This window comes from Vulpes vulpes, chromosome 14 (assembly GCF_048418805.1).
Source record: "Vulpes vulpes isolate BD-2025 chromosome 14, VulVul3, whole genome shotgun sequence".
NCBI classification, from domain to species: Eukaryota; Metazoa; Chordata; class Mammalia; order Carnivora; family Canidae; genus Vulpes; species Vulpes vulpes.
Window position 1 is genome coordinate 87,576,749 of NC_132793.1, and position 25,755 is coordinate 87,602,503.

General features: G+C 46.5%; 1 pseudogene; it reads left to right on the forward strand.

Annotated features, from left to right (window-relative positions):
• LOC112923097 (glyceraldehyde-3-phosphate dehydrogenase-like) overlaps nucleotides 1–23,190 on the forward strand; it is a 29,921-nt pseudogene extending 6,731 nt beyond the window's left edge.
• Nucleotides 23,191–25,755: the final 2,565 nt, after the last annotated feature.

Consider the following 25,755-nt stretch of genomic DNA (forward strand, 5'->3'; position numbering starts at 1 on the left):
CACCAGTCATACTTCCCTTCACAGCTGAGCTGGAAGTGTCTGTCTTCTTTCCAGGTATGACCATCTGTCAGATACACGCAGCATCCTCAAAGGTTTCTAATGTTCATTGGTAAGCCGATCCATTTAAAAACACACTCTCATTCCAAATATTAATGGAGAGCTTGTAATGACCCAAAATAAAATTTCCTCCTTGGCCAACCCCCAGAACCTCTCCAGCTCTTCCTAGAATTGGAGGCTGCCTGTTGGCAGATGGGACAGACTCTGCCATCATTGCTTGTCCTCGAAATTCCTGCTGCTTCTTCCTCATTAAGCCCTGGGCTTGTCCCAGTCAACACATTTGCTAGTTAACCAGTTCTTGACAACTTCTAGTGTGACCAGCATGATGATATAAAGTTTTTTTTTTTTTTGTAAAGTTTCTCTTTCAAGTGTAAACATTTCCTAGTAGATGAAGAATTCCAAATGGCATGTAAGATCAAATAATTTAAGCCCATAGGGATTTTAGTCTGATTCAGTTTCCATTCCTTAGGATTTCCAAAGCTGGCAAAGTGAAGACCAGGCCAGAGAGAAGACCAGACACATCGAGGACCAGACACATTGCCTTGTGGGCGGCTGACACGAATTCCTCTGCGCAGTCCTCTGCTCAGCTGCTGGAGGTGCTTTCTGTTTGGTTTGCCTTTTCGTCACTGGTCTGATCACACCCCAGCCCCTCCATCCATAATTTTGGGACAGAGTTCAACCATCTCAGCAAGACATCTGAAGCTGTTCATCAGCAGATTCAGATATGCTGATCCAACCCAACCATTCATCCATTCCCTGCTTGCATCCTCACCTTTGCCATGCAGGCTGCATGCTCGCCAAGGGAATAAAATGTCATTTCAGGAACTGCCCATGAGGTGAGCCCTCTGCCTCGTTACCCAACCCCCATCAGCTCTCTCTGTTTCCCCGAGCCCCCACCAGTTCCTCTGATACCCTGCTTTGGAAGGAATCTCTTCAGATTCCTTTGGGCATAGAGTTATGCCCTCCTTTGTGGGCCTACAGCATCTAGTACATTCTTCTGTGAAGTCGGAGTGTCAGCTGAGGTCACCTTGTCCCTTGAGGTTCACAAAAATTGCCTTCTGCCCTCATCCCACATTATATCAGACATTGGATGCTCTCCCCAAAGGATTGTGTCCACACCTGCTTTACAACGGGCCCCTGATTTCCTGATCCTGAGCTGTGATTCCTTCTGTCACCTGCCAGACCTGTTCTTCCTCTGCCCTGCTTGGCTCCAGAAGTGAAATAAAACCTCCTCTATCTGGTTTTTCTCACTCGTAGGGGATCCATGCCATGTAGCTGTCTTTGCTAAAGCTGTGGACCAAGCACAGGTTTATACTTCATTGTTTATCTGAAATTCAATCCAAATCAAATTTAGCCAGTGTCCTGTTTTCCCCCCTAAATCTGGCAACCCTGCTCCCCAGGGATGCCAACATCCCCTCATTTCAGTTCGTCTGAGGAATAGAAAGTCTACCTGTCCTGAAGGCATCAGGAGGCTACTCAGACTTGTCCCTTTATACTTCTTGTAGCCCCCTGCTGGGTGATGACCCACAGATCTGAGGCATATGATTATTTACCCTGGAGGCTGCACTCCAGTCCCTGTTGTGTTGTGGCTAGAGCAATGAGCTAAACTCCCATGTCCACAGATGGGAGACTGTTGAGAAGCCTTTCTGAAAGCTGAATAAGACCCACCTCCCTCTAACAGGTGAGAATTGAGTCATTCAGCCCTCTCACCCCCTTTTAAATGAGGGTCCAAGTGCAACCTAGCAGCTTTCACAAGCATTATTTGGGGGCTGTAAGTCACACAGATTTGCATCTGGTTCTATGGAACCAGATGCCAGGCTTGGCAAAATGGCAGCCCAAACCTGTGCCTTAGTGGTGCAGTGACTTCAGGCCTGACCCAGTTCAAAAACTTTTCAGAGGAGGATTTTGTCACCCTTTACCAACACGGTGGATTAAAAACAGAGTTGGCCAGCTCAGTGTTTATAAACAGAAATTCCCTAGAAAGTTCTGGGTCTATGTTGAGGTGTTTTTAAAAAAAAATTATTTGTTTATTCATGAGGGACACACAGAGGCAGAGACATAGGCAGAGAGAGAAGCAGGCTCCCTGTGGGGAGCTTAATGCGGGACTTGATCCCAGGACCCCAGGATCATGATCTGAGCCAAAGATTGACAACCACTGAGCCACCCAGGTGCCCTTATGTTAAGGTTTTAATGTTGTCTTTAAATAAACAAATAAGTAAATAAGTAAGCAAATAAATAAAGAAGGCTCACAATTCTCACTGACTTGTGCTACTCCTGAGAATTAGCCTCAACTTCCAAATCATTATTGTTGGCCTCTGTTCCCTCATCTGTCCAGGGAGGATAAATCATAATATCGGCCTCATGGATTAGGGGTTGGGTTAAGTGAGATACTCTTTGTAAAGTGCTTCGTTCAGCACTGACAGTAACAACTACTCAACAAATGGTAGTGGTTATCATGAGGTAGACAGAAAAGGCCCACCACCACCAAAGATGTCCATACCCTTATCCCCAGAACCTGTGAATGTGTTAGATCACAGGGCAAAAGGGATGCTGAAGGTGCAATTAAGGTTAAGACGTTGAAACCGGGAGATCATCCTGGATTTTCAAGGGGGACCCAATGTAATCACACAAATCCTTAGAATTGAGGAACCTTTCTCAGTTGCAATAGGAGGAAAGCTGTGCCTATGGAGGGAGACAGAAGGAGGTATAATGATGCTGGCTTTCGAGATGGAGAACGGACAAGGAGCTAAGGACTGTGCAGGCCTCCAGAAGCTGCAAAAGGCTAGGAAACAGATTATCCTCTAAAACCTCCAAAAATGAATGCATCCTGCCAAATCCTTGGTTTTAATCCACTGAGACCCATGTTGGACTTTGGGCTTGCAAAACTGTAACGTAATAAATGTGTGTTGTTTTAAACCACTTTATTTGTGGCAATTTATTACAGTATCAAAATGAAACTAATACTATCAGAATTATTATTAATAGGACTAATATCTCATTAGAGATCAGAGCCACATATTATGTGTCTTTTGGGTGCTCCAAGAAATATGGGTGTGCAGTAAATATTTATCTGCCTGAAAAAGAACAAATGTCATAACACAGTGGTTGGGGCCACAGAGGTGCCAGAAAAATGAAATAATCATTGTTCATGACAATTTTTAGAAATACTACAGAAAAGACTCTCTCTCTTTCTTGCTCATGCATGTGCATTCACTCTATCCAATAAATAAAGTCTTAAAAAAGAAATATTACAGAAAAGAGTAAAATAAGTGAGAGTCAATGGCAAAAGAAATTTCAGAGTAATTTTCAATTTAAATATGCACCAATAGGATGCTTGCTCAGTTGTAATAATCTAGGAAAGAGAATACTGTGCAGTCAAAAGTATTAATTGTAATTCATCCGTGTAATACCATGGAATTTTCATGACACTGAATGAAGAAAGTAAAATATATGACTATATGTTGGAAATAAGCTCATTTTTCTAAAAAAAAAAAAAACTAAGTATAGCACATATATAGAAAAATCTCTGGAAGGATAAATATTAAAAGCATGTTTTAGCTTGTTGCTTACTCATACTTAGAATGTTTTCTACTATGATCTGTAATATTGTAGATTTAAGGAAGCATTTATTACAAAGAGGCTGTCCATAAGTGCTACAAATGGAGAGGGTGGAGCAAGGTCCCCTGATATGCGGTGGAAAGTAAGGGTCCTGCTGGGAGAAATGTTGGAAGCTGGTCCAGAAGGGAGGGGCATGGAGTGTTCCTCTTTGAGGCCTCTGTCCTGGGTCCCCTGGGTTGGAAAGAAGAAATGATGGAATATCTGTGGTGCCATCTTGCTTTAATTGGTTTTACTGATTTTTCTAAAACCTGGGCAGAAGAATCTCTGATAGAAGGGACATCTCTCCTGTCCCTTTTGGAGACTGAAATGCTGCAACAGAGGTGCCAGACTGCAGGAGTGTGTCCTCGAGGAATAGGAATAACCCTTGGCTCTCAAGCTCAAAGGCCTCACTCTGAAGAACTTAGTTTAGTGATTTTCCCCCTTAAAACCTTCTATGTCCTTTTGTTCTCCTCTTTTCTATATCCACTCTGTTTCCTTCAGCTGATACTTGAAGGGTCATCTGCTTGGTATTCAGACCACACCCGTTCTCCTGGAGATTAAGTTCCCTGTGGAAGCAGCCCTATTGGCAAATTGTCACCATGTTGCTGCTCACAAACAGAGGGACCCAGTCCCCCACCCCTACCAACACTCAGATCAGAGTCACTGCACTGAGGCACTGAATCTGGTCTTCTCAGGTTGTTGTTCTGCAGGAATAAAAAGGGCCCCAATGTCCCAAGGCAGAGCTTGTCCGAGGGTGAAACTCTCACTTCCCTTGGCTTAAGAGGGTCCCTGCAGCAGCCATAGGATTTTGTAGTTCCCTCATCCCCAGAACTCAGCAGCACAACATGGACTTTCCCTTTATTCAACATATGCACAAGCTTTACTTGTCTGAGTTACCTTGCCCCCAACAACTACCACCAAGGCAGGTGAGAAGTCTGGTGTCACGCTAGATGCCTCTTCCCATTCCCAGGGTCAAGAAGAGTCCCTGGGGTAGGGAGTGCAGGTGGGGGTATGAGTGTACACAGATTGCTGCTTAGCCTCCTGGGGACATGTTGAGTGGTCACCCCATGCTGCTGTTGATTACGGTCTACTACCACCTTCCTGGCTCTGCAGCACACCCAAATGGAGCCACAGCCTGGCCAGAAGCTCAAGCCCTTGGGCCTCACTCGGCCGAGGAGGCTGTGCTGCCTCAGAATCACCATTTGCAGAAGCTACAACCTGCCCAGGACCTCTTTTGTCCTGGGCCCTGTGCTCCAACAGCATCCTGGGGTTCAGTCACTCCCCACCTCAAAAAGCTAGCTGTGTCAAGCCTGGAGAGAGTCACTACCACCTGCCCAGACCTCACTCCTTGCATCTTAGCTGTGTCACATCCCCTAACTGCTTCTCAAACATCTTCTGCACCCCTTCCTACAGCCAGAGTACTTTTTTCCACCACTGATGTGCCCCAATAACCTCTGAAGTCTGGAAAAGTCTATCTGCCCAATGCATGGGTGGACCTCCAGGCTACTCCTCTCTAGTCCAGATTGTGTCTCCTGGTCTCAAGGGGAAAACTTAGAATATCTCATGATTATGTATGATATTTGATGTTTGCAGTAGGGTTTTTTGTGGATTCCCTTTATCTGATAAATTCCCTTTTATTCCAAGCTTATATAGAATTTTCATTAGGAATATGTGTTGGATTTTATGAAATGCTTTTTCTTTACAGTGAGATACTTAGAGGATTTTCTCTTTTATTTAGTCAGTGTGGTGAGTTACATTGCCTTTTTATTTTTATTTATTTTTTTTAAGATTTATTTATTTATTTATTCAGAGAGAGTGAGAGAGAGGCAGAGACACAGGCAGAGGGAGAAGCAGGCTCCATGCAGGAAGCCTGACGTGGGACTCGATCCCGGATCTCCAGGATCACACCTTGGGCTACAGGCGGCCCTAAACCGCTGCGCCACCGGGGCTACCCTACATTGCCTTTTTAAATGTTTTTTTTTTAATAAATTTATTTTTTATTGGTGTTCAATTTACCAACATACAGAATAACACCCAGTACTTACCCTGTCAAGTGCCCCCCTCAGTGCCCGTCACCCATTCACCCCCACCACCCCCCCCCCCTTCCACCACCCCTAGTTCATTTCCCAGAGTTAGGAGTCTTTATGTTCTGTCTCCCTTTCTGATATTTCCTACTCATTTCTTCTCCCTTCCCTTCTATTCCCTTTCACTATTATTTATATTTCCCAAATGAATGAGAACATATAACATTTGTCCTTCTCCGATTGACTTACTTCACTCAGCATAATACCCTCCAGTTCCATCCATGTCGAAGCAAATGGTGGGTATTTGTCATTTCTAATGGCTGAGTAATATTCCATTGTATACATAAACCACATCTTCTTTATCCATTCATCTTTCGATGGGCACCGAGGCTCCTTCCACAGTTTGGCTATTGTGGACATTGCTGCTAGAAACATCGGGGTGCAGGTGTCCCGGCGTTTCATTGCATCTGTATCTTTGGGGTAAATCCCCAACAGTGCAATTGCTGGGTCGTAGGGCAGGTCTATTTTTAACTCTGACGAACCTCCACACAGTTTTCCAGAGTGGCTGCACCAGTTCACATTCCCACCAACAGTGTAAGAGGGTTCCCTTTTCTCCGCATCCTCTCCAACATTTGTGGTTTCCTGCCTTGTTAATTTTCCCCATTCTCACTGGTGTGAGGTGGTATCTCATTGTGGTTTTGATTTGTATTTCCCTGATGGCCAGTGGTGCAGAGCATTTTCTCATGTGCGTGTTGGCCATGTCTATGTCTTCCTCTGTGAGATTTCTCTTCATGTCTTTTGCCCATTTCATGATTGGACTGTTGGTTTCTTTGTTGTTGAGGTGACTAAGTTCTTTATAGATCTTGGAAACTAGCCCTTTATCTGATACGTCATTGGCAAATATCTTCTCCCATTCTGTAGGTTGTCTGTCCTTTAGTTTTGTTGACTGTATCCTTTGCTGTGCAAAAGCTTCTCATCTTGATGAAGTACCAATAGTTCATTTTTGCTTTTGTTTCTTTTGCCTTCGTGAATGTATCTTGCAAGAAGTTACTGTGGCCTAGTTCAAAAAGGGTGTTGCCTGTGTTCTCCTCTAGGATTTTGATGGAATCTTGTCTCACATTTAGATCTTTCATCCATTTTGAGTTTATCTTTGTGTATGGTGAAAGAGAGTGGTCTAGTTTCATTCTTCTGCACGTGGCTGTCCAATTTCCCAGCACCATTTATTGAAGAGACTGTCTTTCTTCTAGTGGATAGTCTTTCCTCCTTTAACGAATATTAGTTGACCATAAAGTTCAGGGTCCACTTCTCGGTTCTCTATTCTGTTCCATTGATCTATGTGTCTATTTTTGTGCCAGTACCACACTGTCTTGATGACCACAGCTTTGTAGTACAACATGAAATCTGGCATTGTGATGCCCCCAGATATGGTTTTCTTTTTTAAAATTCCCCTGGCTCTTCGGGGTCTTTTCTAATACCTAGGAATAAACCTAACCAAAGAGGTAAAGGATCTATACCCTAAAAACTATAGAACACTTCTGAAAGAAATTGAGGAAGACACAAAGAGATGGAAAAATATTCCATGCTCATGGATTGGCAGAATTAATACTGTGAAAATGTCAATGTAACCCAGGGCAATTTACACGTTTAATGCAATCCCTATCAAAATACCATGGACTTTCTTCAGAGAGTTAGAACAAATTATTTTAAGATTTGTGTGGAAGCCTTTTTAAATGTTAAACCAACTCTACATTCCTGGAATATCTTTTTATATATCCTGGACCTGATTGACAAATATTTTGCTTAAGATATTTACACCTATGTTTATGACAACAATTTGTCTGTAATTTTACTCTTCTGTAACCATCTTGGCAGGTTTTAGTTATCAAAGTTATGCTTGCTTGATGAAAAATCAGGTAGTGTTTCCTCATTTTCTATTCTCTGGAGGAATTTGTGTGAGATTGGTATGTTTCCACCTTACATATGTGGAAGAATGCACTGGTGAAGCTATCTGGACCTGGAGTTCTTTATAGGAAGGTTTTCTAATTATACATTTAATACAAGATTATTCATATTTTCCATTTCTTCTCATGTCAGTTTTGAAAAGCTATTTTGGGAGAGGATATGTCAATTTCATCTACATTTCCAAGTTGATTGGCATAGTTTTTTTCCATAAAATCCTCTTGCTTTCCTTTCAGTTCTCCACGGCTCTTTAACACTGCTTCCTGTTGCATTTCTGGCAGTGGTAATTTGTGACATTCTTTGTCTCTTGCTCACAATGTAAAGAACTATCCAGAACCCCCTGTTAGAAATGAAGTGCTTATTCCCTTTGCTGCTTTGAGTCCTGGTGGCACATAGCCCTCTACTGTCAGCCCCCTCTGAGGCTTACCTTGACTAAAGAGAACCCCCTTACCCAAGGCCACACACCCTTCCTAGTCTGGCCTGCAGCCCGTGACCAATCAATATGGGATAGAAAGGTCTGACCCCTGACCCCAACTTGGGATAACTCTTCAGACATTTCAGCTTCAGACTGGCCTGGATTTTTGGCTAAGGACAGTTTTGTGACTGAATTCCAGCTCAAGTTCTCCCTCTGCCTAGTTCTGCTTTCCGGCCTGCCCTTCCCTTTCCCAGACCTGGTTCCCGGGAGCACCCCTTAAGAAATCTCCCATGTGCTAATCTTCATCCCAGAATCTGCTTCCTGGGAAACCCAACTTGCTATCAATTTTATCACTCATTAAAAAAAACAACAACAACTCTAGCTTGTTAATCACCTCTAATCGAAAATTTGTTTTCTGTGTAGTTAATTTCTGCCATTATATGTATTATTCCTTTCTTTTTATTTTCTTTACACTTACTTGGCTTTTTTAAAAAACTCCTTGAGATGGGTGCTTATAAGTTCATTAATTTAAAATTTAAAAAATTGTAGTAAAATACATGTAACATAAAATGTACCATCTTATCACCTTAAGTACACAGTTCAGTAGCTTTCAACAACATTGATATTGTTGTGCAAGGATCACCACCAGCCATCCACAGAATTCTTTTCCTCTTGCAAAACTGAAACTCTGTACCTATTAAACAACACCTCCCCCTCCTGCTTCCCCCAGCCCCTGGCAACCACCGTTTTACTTTCTGTCTGCACAGCTAGGACTACTCTAACTCTAGGTTCCTCATAGAGGTAGAATCACATAGTAATTTCCCAGGTCATTGATGGCCAGCCTTTTTCCTTCTCAAACATACCCCTTTCAGTATAGCTCTAGTTTTACCTTAGGTTTTGTTTTGTTCTATTAATTATCATTCCATTCAAGCTATTTTCCAATTTTCATTGTGAGTTCCTATTTGACCTCTGGGTTATTTAGAAGCTTATTACTTAGTGTAAAATGGTTTGGGGATTTCTAGTTATTGATTTCTGGCTTTGTTTACTGTGGTTAGACAATACACTCGGCATGATTTCAGTGACTGGAAATGTGTTAAGATTTGCATCGTGTCCCCGAATATGGTCATATTTAGGTACTATTTCATGTACAGTTAAAAAGAATACACATTCCGCAATCTGAAAGTGCAGAATTCTGCATGTATCAATAGGATCATTTGTTAAATGTGTTGTTTTAATCTTGAAAATTATTACTGACTTTTTCTTTCTTTCTTCCTTTTTTTTGTCTACTTGTTTTTTCAGTTACCAAAAGAGCTTCTGGCTTCTCTGCCAGTATCATGGGAGATTTATCTCGTTGTTTGATTTCTTTCATTTTTGCTACACAATTTTGAGGCTATGTTAGAATTATGTCTTCCTGGTGTGTTGATCTTTCACCATTATGAAATGTCCGTTAGTGTCCCTGAAACATTATTATTATTGTTTTGTAGAGTTGGTCTTCATTTACCCACATTCTATTTCTTCTCATTCTTTCCCTGAATCTCTGTTCTTTCATCTATGATCATTTTATTTCTGCCCCTTAGTAGTTACTATAACTTCTAGGAGTTTCTTTAATGACGATGCTCTGGTGAAAAACTCCTAGTTTTCACTTGTCTGAAAATGTCTTCATATCATCCTCACTTTTGAAGAATATTCTTGCTGGACATAGAATTCTAGATTGGCAGAAATTTATTTTCACTACTTTGAAGATATGTTGTTATGCTTCCATTGTCCACTAGCTTTCACTGATTCCTTCAAAAGAAATAAGGCTTTTATCCTTCATCTGCTTTCAGGATTTTCTTATTGGTTTTCAAGATTCAACTAGGTTGTATCTAGGTGTGGTTTTCTTTTCATTAATATTGCTTGGGCTCTAGAGCTCTTCTTAAATATGTGGCTTTCTGTATTTCATCATTTTTGAACAATTCTCACCCATTATCTCTTTAAATATTATTTCTTGCTTTCATTCTTTCTCTTTTCTCCCTCTGGGACTCTAATTATATATATTTCTCTTGAATTATCTTCTATATTTAAAATTTTTTTCTCTCCTTGCTTTAGTCTGTAAATATATATATATATCTTATATATAAATATACATATATATTTTATATATATTTTAACCTACCTTCACTATAACTTATTTTTTCTAATCTTTAAACTTAACTCATGCCTTAATTTTAGCTACCATATTTTTAAGTTCTAAAATTGTCATGGATTAGTTCCAGGATGCTACTGAAAATATCCTCCTTATCACTTATTTCTAGAACATATTAATCTCCGTTACTTTAGTTTTTCAAAGCCTAAGAACAGCAATATCAGAATCTCCAATGGATCTGTTTGTATTGTTCACATTTTTTCTCTTGGATGAAAGAGACCTGGTTATTTTTTTATTGAATGCTGGACATTGTGAATAACAGTTGAAGAGTAAATTTGAGTTCCTGAGTGATATCTTTCTCCAGAGAAGATTTACTTGTGCTTCTGATAGACATCTAGGACGGGACAGACTGGGTTGGTTTGAAGAGGACTTCAGTATTAGTCCCAGGGTGAATTGAGGGTGGCCAGCTATTTGAGTTTGCCTTGGACTGAATGGCTTCCTGGCACAGGAGACTTTCAGTGGTAAAGCTAGGGCAGTTCCAGAAAACCAAGATGGTTTGTAATTCTAGGTAGCTCTTCAGAGCTTCAGAATGAAAGCCTTGGCTGCCCACCTGGACTCTTCCTTTGCATATCCTCTGCTGTACTTTGTCCCCCCATCCTATGAGATACTGCCAATAATGCTGCTCAATTTCTTAGCTTCTCAGTCACTGTTTGTTGATCAGCTTTTCGATCTTTTAGTGCTTGTGAATTAGCAAATGCATCAAGAGAGAAAGAGGCACTGGATGTCAGATTTATCCTCCTGTGTTTCCTTCTCTCCAGGACCTTGACCTTACAAGTCCTCACTGTCCTGGAGTCATGCCAGTGCTTTCTTTTTTTTTTTTTTTTAATTTTTTTTAATTTTTTATTTTTTTTATGCCAGTGCTTTCAAGCAAGTTTTTAATATGATTTTGTCCACTTTTCTAGTTTTTCTTTTTTTTTTTTCTAGTTTTTCTTAATGGAAGGGTTAGTCTGAAACAGCTAGTCCAACACTGTTAGAAGTATAAATTGGTGTGCATATTTTTAAGGCTTTTTTTTTTAAGGCTTTTAAAAATACTTCCAAAATGCGTCCCAGAAAGATAGCAACAATTTTTGCTCATAGTTGTGGACAAGAAACTATGTATGACAAGAAAGCTCATTTCTCCACCTTTCCCCAACACTGGGTGTCACCAGCTCTACCCAAGGCACCTTATCTTTAACTCTTTGTAATATGCTACTTTTAGCAGGGCACCTGGATGGCTCAGTGGTTGAGTGTCTGCCTTTGGCTCCAGTCATGATCCCAGGGTCCTGGAACTGAGTCCCTCATCATATTCCCCACAGGGAGCCTGCTTCTCTTTCTGCCCATGTCTCTGCCTCTCTCTCTGCGTCTCTCATGAATAAATTAATAAAATATTTTTTAAAAATATGCTACTTTTTTAGCATATTTGCTAGAATATGCTAGAATGCATATTCTAGAATTAGAATGGCGTGGAGTTTTATTTATTTTTTATTTTTTATTTTTTTAAATATTTCTGGCTTTCCATTAGGTAATTTTTTTTTTATTTTATTATTTATGATAGTCACAGAGAGAGAGAGAGAGAGAGAGAGAGAGGCAGAGGGAGAAGCAGGCTCCATGCACTGGGAGCCTGACGTGGGATTCGATCCCGGGTCTCCAGGATAGCGCCCTGGGCCAAAGGCAGGCGCCAAACCGCTGCGCCACCCAGGGATCCCCTGGCGTGGAGTTTTAGATGCTACCTTTCTTTGACCCCCAGTGAGGTGGAGCCTTATTTCTTATGCTTTTTGGCCATTACTCCGCACAGTTTTTTTAGTGTAAATGTTCACTTTGGCCATATATATTAAACATTGTTGAACAGAACTGATTAATGGAAATTAGAAAGCTGTTGATGAATTTACAGACAGTGATCCCTCTGTCACAAGTGTACCCAGTGACCTGATTAATTAAAACATTTTGAAACCTTCAGTGTTCATTCCTTGTTAAGGACTGTCCCAGCTGACTGATGAGAGCCACTTCATATGTGAGCCTGTTGGGCCCAATGAAATCCTGACCACAAAGACTGGGTCCTGGCATGAGGGTGTGCCAGATTCTGAAGGAATCAAGAACTCTGTATTAAATGTAGTGGCAAAGGAAGAAGCAGGGCCAACATTCAAAATCTGATGGGAAATGACCCAGGCTCAGAGGGAAGCATTCTGGTCTCCACTGGTTTTCTACCTCAGTGGCCATCATCAAAATGAGCAAATGAGGGCATTGGTTTTGTGAGATTATTTTAACCTTGGCTGCATCTTGTGCCAACCAACATGTCTGGAATATGTTGTCTCAGAAGCCCCAATCTCTCCCAGCCCCTCTCATGCAGAGGGCGCATGGGCAGCATCTCCTGCAGCAGAAGAGTTAGTATCTCGGCTTATTTTAGGTGTTTGCTCTCTAAATAATTCCCTTGGTGTGTGCCAAAGCAGCTGTGCTTGGATATTTAATTAGTAATTTTTAAAATAAGGGAGTGGGTCAAAGCATTCTTAGTTTCGGAGAAGAGAAAGAAACCTTTCTGTCTTCAATGCCACAGCAGTGCTCGTTGGGCTCCCTTGTGGTCACAAAGGGACCTGGGGCCAGGTTTGGACAATCCCACAATGGGAGGTTCCAAGAGGGATTTTCACAGCTAATGATCCCCCAGGCAGCTTCCATATGTTTATCCAGTAAATGTGTAATTGGGAGTTCCTGCTTGGGGACCGGAGTCTCTGTCGACAAGACCTTGAAGACCAGCTTCCCACTGGTTCTAAATGGGCTTTTATAGCAAAACTCCAGATATAGGGCTTTTTTTTCAAAGGTTTTATACAGCAATTAATGGTTACAAGCAAATACCCAAACCTCAGATCCTGACCAAGTGCCAAATTCTTCTCTGCTCGGGGAAATTCTAACAGCAGTGTTTGTTCTCGTAAGTTGCCCTAAACAGGGAATATTTTACAGCCATAAATAACTGCTTCGGGGGGGGGGGGAGGGGGGGACAGGTGAGCCACAGCGAGATATAGTTGTTTTTGTTTGCTTGCTTGCTTTTTAAGAAGAGGAACAGTAAACTTATTACGCCTCAAGAAATTTCCAAGGATGTCCCATATATGCCTTGCAGGAAATACTCTGAAATTTTCCTGACTTCCATGCCAATTTTCCTTACTTTTTTTTCCTTACTTTTTATTTTAATGAATGAGGCTTGCAGCAATGCCATGTTAGTGCGTGTCTCTTTAACATTTTTTCCATATTGTTATTTGGAGACTGGCTTTCCCTGCAGACTTCTTTCCACCCACACATATGGTCGTTTGAAACTGGCCCTCCAGACAGTCTCCATGGGTGGGTGGGGGGGTCCGTGACACTGGGGTAGGTGGGTGGGGGGCAGGCCTCCAGCCACAGGGGTGGAGACGTGCAGAGCAGCACAGCCTCCCATGGGCCTGAACCCACGCAGACGGTCATGGGGGGGATCAGACCCCCACAGTCTTCATTTATTAAATAAGGTTTTCTTCTTAGCTTGCCAAGAAGCGGAGAATGTTCTGTGCCACCCATTCTCAGCCTGTGTGATGGCCACTTGAGCACGCAGGCAGTGCTGGGGGAGGTGGCCGGCAGATGGGAGGTCAAGCCTGCGTGCCTGGGGAGTCGGTGGTGGGACTCCTGGGTGGTGACATGTTCGTCTTAACTGCGAACTTCTTTGTAAGTCCTTCTGGCTTCAGGCACGGCTGTGGACCAGGGAAGGGAACATGGACATGAACTTTGGCTGGGAAGGAGCATTCTGGGGCTCCGGGGCTCCTGATGAATCCCGAATACCTTTGGCTGGACTCCTGCGGGCTCCAGGGGGATGTCTACCCAGGACCACAGGAAATAAAAAGGCTACTGGTCACGGCCTCTAGACCATTTCATTTTTTTGAGTGAAATGAGAAATGTCCAGCCCCAAGCTGGGGGAAATGTGGGGTCCTGGTGCTGTGTGTGGGCTCTGGTGTCCTCGCCTCGGCTACTGGGGTACTGGCCTCCCTGAACTCAACCTCCCCACCTGTGCAAGGCCAGGTGGCTCTGCCCATACTGCAAGGAGTGAGCAAACGTCAGGGAAAGGGCCCAGCACGCAATCTGTGGCCGACAGAGGCCAGCTGCTGCTCATCTTTCACTTCTTCACGGGAGAATGGGGGACCCTGCCTTGATTGGATGAAACACCTCAGAGGCAGGAGGAGAAAGGAGGCTGAGGAGGGGAGGACGTGGGGAAGGGTGGAGGCTGGACCAACAGGAAGGGCACAGTTGAGGCTGTCGGAGGCTGCTCCCCAGGAGCAAGAAGGAGGAGTGAGAAGGGATGATCCTCCCTGCCTGGTTGATTCTGGTTCTAGTTCTGAGTCCTCATTCAGGTCTACTCCTTTTCACCTTTTTTTTTTTTTTTTTTTTAAGATCTTATTTATTTATTCTTGAGAGACACAGAGAGAGGCAGAGACACAGACAGGAGAAACAGGCTCCCTGTGGGGAGCCTGATGGGGGACTTGACCCCAGAACCCTGGGATCACAACCTGAGCTGAAGGCAGATGCTCAACCACTGAGCCACCCAGGTCAGGTGCCCCTCCTTTCTACCTCTTTTTAGAAACTTCTGGTTGCCCCCATGCCCTTCTGTCTCATGGGCAGAGTCCCTCCAGAACCATTCTGGACTGGCCCAGCATCTTGACACTGATGCCCTCGTGTCTCAGCCCCAGGGTAGTCCTGCCCCTCAGCCCTGGCTGCAGGCTCAGGTGAGGCCATTCTGTGCAGGACAAGGACCCCGGGGCTCCAGGAAGGGGACCAGTCCTACAGCTGTGAGGATGTGAAGTGGAGGCTACTGGCGCCTAGTGAGTTGGACCTAAAACCAGAGCCACCCCCCTTTGGAAGCTCCCAGTCACACCTCAGATGCAGATAGTCCCTGGCCTGGGGCCTGGATGCTGGCTGCGGATGGGGTTCCATTTTAGAGGAAGACTGACTCGCCCTCGGGACCAGGGACAGAGCATGGCCAAGGCCGGGTGATGACCAGAGGCTCCCTCACGCCCCTCCTTGAGACTGCAGACTGCAACCACCTAAGCAGGTGTTTGCCCCAGGTGGTCTCCCCAGGCCAGGAGCCTGGTTTGGGGTGCTGGGTAGTGCAGAGGAAGAAGGGAGGAGATCTGAGAGTGAGGTGGGGTCAGGTGAGGTCCTTGAGCCTGAGGCACAGGAGGAGTTGGAATGAGGGGCTGGGTCGTGTGTGGGGACAGTGACCATGTTCAGGCCCCAGGGCCAGCATAGTGGAGCAGGACACTCTCCCCACAAACTGGGAGTTGTGGGCAGTAGGGGCTGTGCCCATGTGGTCCTGGACAGAGTGGGGGGGGGGGTGTTTAGTCAGGGGCCAGTGCCCAGCAGGAAGGGGTCAGGTAGGGCAGGGAGGGTGCCGGGGAGGAGATGCACGGCAGAAAGGGGGCCCGAGGTGTGCAAGGAAGCCAACGATGGAGGGAAGGAGGCCCAAATAACTCTAAAACTTCGCAGCTGCTTTCAGTCTTCCCTCTAAGGGTCCCAGGTATGCACTGGGCCATTCCCCCCGCCTTCCTGCCCCTGGAAACCCTACCCAGAATCTCTGTGTGTGGCCCCCTCATACCCACCCCAGAGGCCCAGAACCCAGCCAGCAGAGACACCTCATGCTGCTGGGCACTGCTATCTGTAGGATTGAATCAGGCATTCCTGTGCACATGGTGCTGAGCTCTTTAGGACGTTAGGGGCTGTATGTTCTTTGTCACCGCATCAGCAGCACCCACCCTGGGGCCTGGGTCACCCACTCGCTCAGCCTCCCCATCAACAAGGGTGGCGCGAGCCCTGCCCAGCAGTGGGCACTGAGCTTGGTGGGTGGGCAGTGGCTGTGGACCACTTTGGTCGCTCTGCCTGCCAGGATGACAGCCTAGAAGGGAGATGGTTGATCGCAGACAGGTTCACCAGACAATTTCAAGGCATGGGAAGAGCCACGAGAACAGTAAACAGAACAATAAACATGATAGTGGAGTGGGGGTGACGACCTTGGCCTGAGGTTCAGCCTGGGCTGAGATGGGCACAGTGAGAAGACAGAGAAGGGGCTTCATAAGGGTATCAAGGGGAACTGGTGACAATGGGTAGGACTTGGCGCCTCAGCCCTTTTGTAGGGAATCTGCTTTTTTCCATCTGTGCCTGCCTTCTGGTACCCACCAGGGACTCCTCTGCAGGGGCTGGCCAGCATCCTGGCCCACGATACAATGATCCCAATCAAAGATGAATAGTAGGGACTCTCAGAAAAGGATGAAGGGAGGATGACTGAGTCCTCCAGAGAGCCAGTCTCAGACTACACTAAGTCCAGTGATATGATCGAAGAGTGGTGGATATGCAGTGCTTGAGGCCTCACCCCCTCATTGGGGTCCCCAGTCCCTGATTCCTGATGAAGGAGAATGCACGAGGTTTCCCCTGCCTCCCCTGAGGCCCAGATCTATATCCTATGGGGAATAGAGAGATGCCAAGAATGAGGTGTCAGACACAGAAGGAGCAGTCATCGCTGGACAAGGACACCAAAGGTCACAGGTGACCCTGCACCAGCATGGAAAACCCCTCCCAGTCTTCTGCCTGGGAAGGGGCCCAGAAGCATCCAGATGGTCTTGTCTAGGAGCCCCCCAACCCTGTGCAGGCCTGCCTCTTACCCTCCTGCTCTCTGCTTCTCAGCCTCACAAGGATCTGGTGGTCCTTCTGTGCCTGGGGAGATGCCCGCTCCATCAGGCTTTTCATCCCCACAACACAGCCTGGATCCTTGGGCTTTCATCCAGTCTGTCCTCAGAGACCCCGGGCCACTTTGTTAGGACCATTGGTGGGCATGTGGAGAAACTCTGGGAGCCCCACTATCAGAGTCACTGGACTTCTGTAGTGCAAGGTAGGAGTGGGTACAAGCCACTGGGGCCTGCCCCCAGTCAGCCAATTCCTCCAGGTGTCCCTAGAGCCCTCCTCCAGCAGGCCAGCTCTGTTTTGGTCCACTCTAGTTTTCTAGTTTCTCCCACTAATGTAGATCCAGGCCTGTGTGGATCTGGATCCACAGCCCCTGAGGTGGCCCTGGGCCCTGCTGAGTCCCAACCCCCCTGCTCCTCTGCCAGGCCTCTGATGCCCTCATGTCCCAGCAGGCCTGTGCTCATGCCCCAGGGTAGTCCTGACACGGCCACTCCCTGGCTGAGCTACAGGGCAGGCTCTGACAGTGCCCTGCCACCATTCCTGCCCTCTGCCAGACAGACATGACCCATGGCCCTTCCACCTCCACCCCCATCGGTGCTCTTGTGAACAGCATTCCCAGTGGCCGGCTGAGACTTGCCTGCAACCAGAGGTGGACATTCTGGTTAGGCTTCCCCTTGGGCCCTCGCTGCCTTTCCCTCTGACACCCCACTATCATTCCCTGTGACAAACATTTGGAGCCTCCAGTAGAAACCAACAGTAAGACCATCCCTTGGACTCCACATTTTGTCAGGCGTGTCGATTGAGAACAAAACCCACCTTGACTAGTTCAGGGTTTTCAGATAGTCCTGGTAAATAAACAATGATGGGTAAAGAAGTGGAAAAAAAGAAAGCCTTGGGATGCCTAGGTGGCTCAGTCAGTTAAGTGTCTGCTTTCGGCTCAGGTCATGATCTCAGGGTCCTGCGATTGAGCCCCAGGTCGGGATTCCTTCTCCTCCAGGAGCCTGCTTCTCCCTCTCCCTCTCTGTCTCCCTCTTCCTGCCACTTCCCCTACTTGTTCTGTCTCTCTCTGTGTCAAATAAATAAAATCTTTTAAAAAAGAAAAAAGAAAGCCTTAAGTCCACTATTTCTATTGAAGTATGAATCCTAAACCGAGCAGTCTTCCTCAGTTAAAAAAAACTTTGAATGAGGAGCTATTTTGAACCTTAAATACTGAAGCTAGAGGATGTTCTAAGGAGATTTAGGAAATGGAAAGTGGGGGTGAGGAATGGAAAGGTTCACAGCACTACCTTGGTTTGGGGGGAAAAAGGGGTGGGGCTAGGGTTTCTCTGACCTCCTTGTCTCTCCAGATCCTGCAAGACAGACCTGACCATGGAGTTCTTGCTCCATGGCCAGAGATGTGCTGAGTCCACTGATTTTGTGCTAAAGTCTCTTTGTCTCATCATCCGGCAAGATGCATTCCTACAACTTAAAATCTGGGTGTTTATATGAATATTTTAATATTGTTCTTTGATGCAGCATTTGAGGCAAGTCTCCTCAATTAATTTGATTTTTTGGAAGGTGTCCGGAGAGGAAGAGGTTAGCCAGGAATGCGTTAGTGGCCCAGGAAGCCCCACCCACCTCTGCACACACACTTGCACACCATCCTCTCCCTGGAAAATTGAGCACCAGCCAACAGACACAGGTGCAGAAGCCCCTCCTGCCGGAGCAGAGGCTGTTTTTCCTCTGCCCGAGCTCATTCTACCCTTGGCAACTGGACCTGCCTTGGTGCCAGGAGGGCAGTAGGGTGCTGGCTGACCTGGCATAGTACCCTTGAATATATGCTGCAGTCCTGTTTCCACTTGAGAAATTCATCCATATTGTTTTAAGTTTTCTTCTCATAACCTGAATGATGCCAGCTTATTACAGAAACATTCAAAAATATGAGAAAGCAATAAGGGTATGGCAGCTCCCATCCTTCTCTTCAGGTACTCGGAAATTTCCTCCAGTTATACACACATACACATGACCATCCATTTCTAGTTATGATGGTTGTGGTCTGAATGCCCGTGTCTACTCAGATTCCTATGTTGAGACCTAATCCCCAGTGTGATGGTATTTAGAAGGGGGATCTTTGGGAGGTGTGATTAGGTCATGAATGAGATTTGTGTCCTGACAAAAGAGGCTACAGGGAGCTCACTTGCCCCTTTTACCAAGTGAGGACACAAGGATAAGTCACCAGGAAGGCCTCACTAGACACTGAATCTGCCAGTACCGTGATCATGGACTTCCAAGACTCCAGAAATGTAAGAAATAGCTGTTGTTTATAAGCCACTCACATTATGGTATTTTTTTGTTACAGCAGCTTGAACAGACTAAAACAGTCATGGTACAAATTATTCCTCAAATCTAGAGGCATAACACAGCCAGTGATGATTCTGTGGGCCAGGAAAGGAATTTGGACCAGGCACGGTGAGGATGGCACATCTTTGTCCTATGATGTCTAGGGCCTCTGCTGGAAGCCTGGAAGTCTGGGGGCTGGAAAGTCACAGGAAGGCTCTTTCCCCGCACATGGCCAGAAGTTGGTGTTGGCCTCTTCAAGTGCCCAGAGCTTCCTCACAACATGGTGGCTGTGTTCCAAGGGCACAAATCCTGAGAGATGGAGACAGCCAGGTGAGAACGGCTTTTCTGACCTGGCCTCAGGAGCTACCTGGCATCATTTCCAGCACATACGATTAAATGGAAGCAGTCACAAAGACCTGCCAGGTTCAAGGGCAGAGGAGATAGACTCTAACTCCAGATGGGGTTCTGGAAGAGCATGAAAGAATATTGCTAGTGCCATTTTGGGAAATCCAATCTGCCACATTAAACTTTAAATATATTCATGTTATACATATAATTTTGCAGAACAGTTAGTTTGCTACTTTTTAAATTGAGGTATAACATTTGCACAGTGATGTGCTCTAATCTCAACTATGCAGCTTAATGATTTTGTAAGTGTGGACATCCGTGCACCCAGCACCCAATCAAGATAGACAACATTTCCAGCAACCAGAGGCCTCCCAGTGCCCCTTGCTTGTCAATACCACCCCTCCACATGCCCCCCAGGAGCTATCCTTTATCCTGATGTTATCACCAAAGATAAGCTTTTGTAGTCTGTGTTTTTCCCAAATGTATTATTAATGGCTTCCTGTGCCAGTCTTCACTTTGGTTGGCTGCACAGTTCACAAATTTACTGAAATATTATAGTTTATTTCTCCAGTAACCTGTGGCTGACCTTTAGGGAGTCTGTGATTTGCACTATTACCCTTGACCACCTCATGAAAACAGCTGGATGCCTTCACCCCAGCCCCAGACTTTTTCGGAGAACTTTCTGGACAACCAGAAAACACTGCTTATGAATGGAGAGGAGCCCTTTGGCCAGGGGAATCGACCACCTTCAGGTTGGCCTGAATGACCTAGAAGGAGGATTTCTATCTCTGCCACCATTTTAGCATCTCTGGAGTAATGGAGCATGAACAGTGTGCCCCGAAGGCTGAGCATATGGATTTGCACTGTAGCTTGCTGGTCCCCTTTCCAGACACGCTCCCCCGTTTCTCTGTTCGCTCATAGCGGATGGCCTTTCCCTCCTGTGTGCATTGCATTCAAAACGCTTATGCTGAAATCTGCTTCGTAATTAAGTGGCAGTGGCTCTTGCTTTATAGACTGTCATCGTCTGAGAGCTCTAACTGTTTCCTGTAAGGTGTCACTTATTGCCCACAATCACCAGAGAAGATGAAAGGGAGGAGAAGAGAGGACGTGAAGAAGAGGGAGAAACCGGGGAGGCTTGGAAGGAGGAAGGGGTGGGAGGACATTGTTCTCATTTTGCTGGGAGGTCAGCACTGCTTTGAGGAGTCATCTATCACCATGTTAGGTTTACAAATAAAGAACATTAGAGGCCACTGGGGCTCAAACACAGGATGCAGACTCTCTGTCTGCAAGTCGTTTTTCGTTTTTTGTTTTTTGTTTTTTTCCCTAAGGAAAATAAAATTCCAAAAATATTTGCACTGACTTAAAAAAAGTTACTCTTCACATCTCCCATTTTTAGCTGCATTCCTCATTTGTATTCAAGTTTGAGTTTCTCTTTAAGAAGTTTAAATAGAAACGGAAGCTATCCACTAGCATTGAAGCCAAAAATAGAGAAAAAAACATATAAATGGAAGGAAAACAGTAGATGGGAAGACAGGAAGAATGGAAAGGAAATCCCTTCTCTCATTTGAGTGGCACTGAAGGCAGCCCCTCAGAAGATCCCCTCCCGACCATGGGTGGGCAAGAGGACACAGTCTGAGGGGTGTGTGGTGCTGTCTTTGGGTCGCAGGTAGGAAGGGCCGGAATGAAAACAAAGCCCAGGGGATAACTCCAGAATGGCATAAGAATGCCTCTCCCTGCTAGAATGTCCAAGGGGGCAACAGGGGCCAGCGAGAAAGCAAGCCTGCAGATTTGCATCCTGCCCACCCCCTGCCCTGTCTCCTTGCCTGTTTGCAGGAAGGGCATCCAGAGGCAACACCTTTTAGAAAGGCGCCCGAGCAATCGATCCCAATTAGCATCCAGAGCAGAGAATAACTGCTAGAGACAAGGCCTTTGGGATCCAGGGGCTGGAGCAGCTGGCTTGACAGGTGGGCCTGGGCTCCTGCCTACCATTAAAGATCCTGTCACACTGGGAGAGCCTGCTGGAGGTGCAGGGCCACAGTGCCACTGTGACAGGACCCACCACCCCTTCTGCCCACCTCTGCCATGCTGGGCAGTCACTAGATCCCGTGTCCCTTCAGGAGGGACCCCTGTATGGGCACCAGCTGCCATGTCACCCTCGGGTCAGCACAGCAGAGGTTGGTCGTGCATCCCCAAGTAGTGCCTGCCTCCCAGTCATCAGCTGGGAAGGGTTGGTGGAGGGCAGGCAGCGTGTCGGACAGGATGGAACTAGCCCAGAGCCCAGGGACCCAGATGCTGGGCCCGAACCCTCCACTCCCCAGTCCAGGCCCATAGGCTCTGCCTCTTTTTCTGTCTACCCTCTGGGTTTCTGACCAAGACCTCTTTTTGGCCCAAGATCTCACATCTTCTTGGCTGCTCGAGGACATCCCTCTGGCAGGCCTCCCTCTTCTGTCCCAGAAATGTTGAATCCCCTTCTAGATCACATTCCCCAGCTGGAAACACGTGGTTATTTCTCTTTTTTTCATGTCTTAAAGACCAATGTCGAGAAAACAACAACAAAATCCTCCTTTGACTCACTTCCCTTCAGTTACTATCTTTCTCCCCTTTCCAGAATTTTCCTTGAGGAGCTGTCTACCCCTGCTGTCTTTGGTTCCTCTTCTCTATTCTCTCTAGAAGGCAGCCCGATCTCACCCCCCTGTCGCCCGCACGCCACCAGCAGCCCTGGGCAAGGGGCGCACTGCTATCCACGCTAACCCATGGGTCAGCACCATCCTCATCCTGCCCTTTCGCTCAGAGGCTGACCTGTCCCACTGCTGTTCCAAGTCCCCTGAGGCTCCCTGGCTCATGGGGAGACAGAGCCAAAGTCCCTACAATCACGAGAACCAACATGACCTGGCCCTGCTCCCCTGGTGACATCTCCTCCCCTGCTCTGCTCCCCACTGCCCACGTTCCCCCCAGCCTCGATGGGCCTCCTGACTATTTCCTGTCTGACTTCCACAACACAATCATGAAGAGGGTCAGCCTTGCAGAGCCTCAAGCATCTCACCAGTTTTTTTCAGTGCCTCTTTGAACACAGGGTTTTAGAAACTCTTCTCTTTGGGGCTCTGGGTGGCTCAGTGGTTGAGTGTCTGTCGTTGGCCCGGGGTCCTGGGATTGAGTCCTGCATTGGGCTCTCCGCAGAAAGCCTTGCTGTCCCTTCAGGGCTAACCTGACACACTTCCTTCAGCCTAATCCAGATTTCACAGTCTTAGGGAGCTCCTACTCACTTGCCCACATACCCATCAATCCTATTTAACTCGCAGCTTCCCAGGGTGGGGGTGGGGAGGACTTCCTATCTCTTTTCTTGCTTCGTTTCTCCCTGATCATGAATCTCTCTGTGTGTATTTCACTTAAGTGTCCTGTTGACGTCTGCCCCCTTCCCTGCCCCCAGTTGGTGTCACAGAATGTCTGCTCCATGAAAACAGGGTGTTGTGTCTGTTCTGTCCACCCCTGCGTCCCCAGAGCCCAGATGCGAGCAGACACAGAGCCTGCTCCCCCTGCCCCTGCGGGAACAGCAGCGCTCCCACCTCACCCTGCCAGCCATCAGCACCAGGGGCGGGGGCGCTGCGGCTCTGGCTCCGCACGGTTAAGGGGTGTCCGATGTGGGAGCAGAAGTGCAAGTGTGTGGGGCTCTGGAGTCACACACAAAACCATCTGGGCTGAAGTCTGAGAGGCAGGCCAGCCAGTGTTAGCGGGGAGAGCATGGACAAAATGACACACAGCTCGACAAGCACTTCCAAAGAGAATAGTGTTGTGTTTTTTTTTTTTTTTTTTTTTTTTTTTTAGATTTTATTTGGGGATGCCTGGGTGGCTCAGCGGTTTGGCACCTGCCTTCAGCCCAGGGCCTGATCCTGGAGACCCGGGATTGAGTCCTGCATCGGGCTCCCTGCATGGAGCCTGCTTCTCCCTCTGCCTGTGTCTCTTCTCTCTCTCTGTGTGTGTGTCTCTCATGAATAAATAAATAAAATCTTTAGATTTATTTATTTATTTATTTATTCATGAGAGACACACACACAGAGAGAGAGAAGAGACACAGGCAGAGGGAGAAGCAGGCTTTCTGCGGAGAGCCCAATGCAGGACTCAATCCCAGGACCCCGGGCCAACGACAGACACTCAACCACTGAGCCACCCAGAGCCCCAAAGAGAAGAGTTTCTAAAACCCTGTGTTCAAAGAGGCACTGAAAAAAACTGGTGAGATGCTTGAGGCTCTGCAAGGCTGACCCTCTTCATGATTGTGTTGCGGAAGTCAGACAGGAAATGAAGGATGCAACCGAGTCCAGGTGGGGGCATGCTGGGACTGCGTCCTCTGGCCACGGGCGGTGTGTGCGGGCAAATGACTTAGCCTCCCTGCACCTCAGTGTTCTCATCTGTAAAATGGGGATTGTAATGGTATTTGTCTCATATGATTCTTCTTTTCATTAAATTAATATATAGAGTTAATATGTATACATGTATATACATATATACATACCCTGTAGATTGATTGATCTATTTATCATCTATCTATCTACATCCATAGTTTAGAACAGTGCCTGGCACATAGCAAGTGCCATTGAAGTATTTGCCATTAATATTGAACAAGCTTACAAAATTATGTTGAAAAATTCATAATAGATTCATCTTTCATTCTAAGTAGTTCATAGTTGCCTATCAGGTAATTTTTTAAAATATAAGACAAAGTGAGCTTTTCACTTATGAATCTTTAGAAGTGTTCACAATTGTTTCCTTTTTAAAGAAGGTTCTAGGGGTGCCTGGGTGGCTCAGTGGGTTAAGCATCTGCCTTTGGTTCAGGTCATGATCTTGGGGTCCAGGGATCGAGCCCAAGGACCTACTCAGCAGGAAACTTGCTTCTCTCTCTCCCTCTGCCCTGCTGGTATTCTCTCTCTCTCTAACAAATAAGTAAAATCTTTAAAAAAAAAATTTTTTTAAGGGGACGCCTGAGTGGCTCAGTGGCTGAGCATCTGCCTTCGACTCAGGGTATAATCCTGGGGTCCTGGAGTGGAGTCCCTCATCGGGCTCCCTGTGGGAAGCCTGCTTCTCCCTCTGCCTATGTCTCTGCCTCTCTGTGTCTCTCGTGAACAAATGAATGAAAATCTTTTTTTTAATTAAAAAATAAAAAAATAAGAAATTTCCAGTCAAGCTTTTTTTCACTATTGACTGTGGAATATGGTCTGCCTTTAACTGGATTCAGGTCAGGTGACTTTACCCAGATCCAGTCATCCAGGTGAATCAGGACTGATGGGGAGCAATGTGTTCTCAGGAGAGGGCAGAGCCAGGGGTTGGGGAATGATGAGGTTGTAGGGGGAGGGTCCTCAAATAGGTGCTGAATGCAGGCTCAAAGGGGGCTCCATCTGCTGCTTCATTTTATTTATCCAACCAGCTTTCAATTCCTTTGCCATGGCTTGGAATCCAGCTGGACTTGGTAGAGGTACAAGGATGGAGCAGGCTTCCAGGGCCAGACAAGATGGAGACCAAGCAGGTGCTGCTCTTGCCCGCCAACAAGCACCCACCTTGGAGATGCCTCAGAAGAGGCAGGGAACACAAAACTGAGGAGTCCTGAGGAGACCCCAGGCTGGTGGGAACTGTACGGGGGCTGTGGTGATGGAAGTGCCGGGGCGGGGGGGCAGGAAAGCCACCAGGGCCGAGGGCAGCCCAGGAGGATGGTAGAGGAGAGCCCAGACGTTCTGTTTCTGTCCCTGCCCCACTCTGCCTTGGGGGGCGGGAGGTCTGTTCCTCTGAGACAGAGACCAGTGAGACCAGCAGCCCAGTCCAGTAGCTTTGTATTGGGTTAGATCTGGTCAGGACTGGCCCCAGTGCTACCGGGTGAGGAGCTGATGAAAGCTGGGTGCTGTCACATCAGCCTTCCTCAGACACCTCCTCACCTCTGCTCTGCTCCCTAGGACTGGTGGGCCCTGATCTGAGAAGCCTACATCCTCCAGGAGCCACTGACATCTAGGACTCAAAGAAAATTCTGGTGAAGCAACAGCAAGTAAGGGTGGTTGGCCATAATCCTGCAGTCTTAGGGTTCATCCCTCCCTCCTGCCAATTGTTCCTGGAGAGACACAACACCCAGATCAGGGCCTGGGCGGCAATTCCTACCCATTACCTGTCCCCAAACAGGTTGGCAGCACTGCCAGAAGAACAGGAGACCAGAA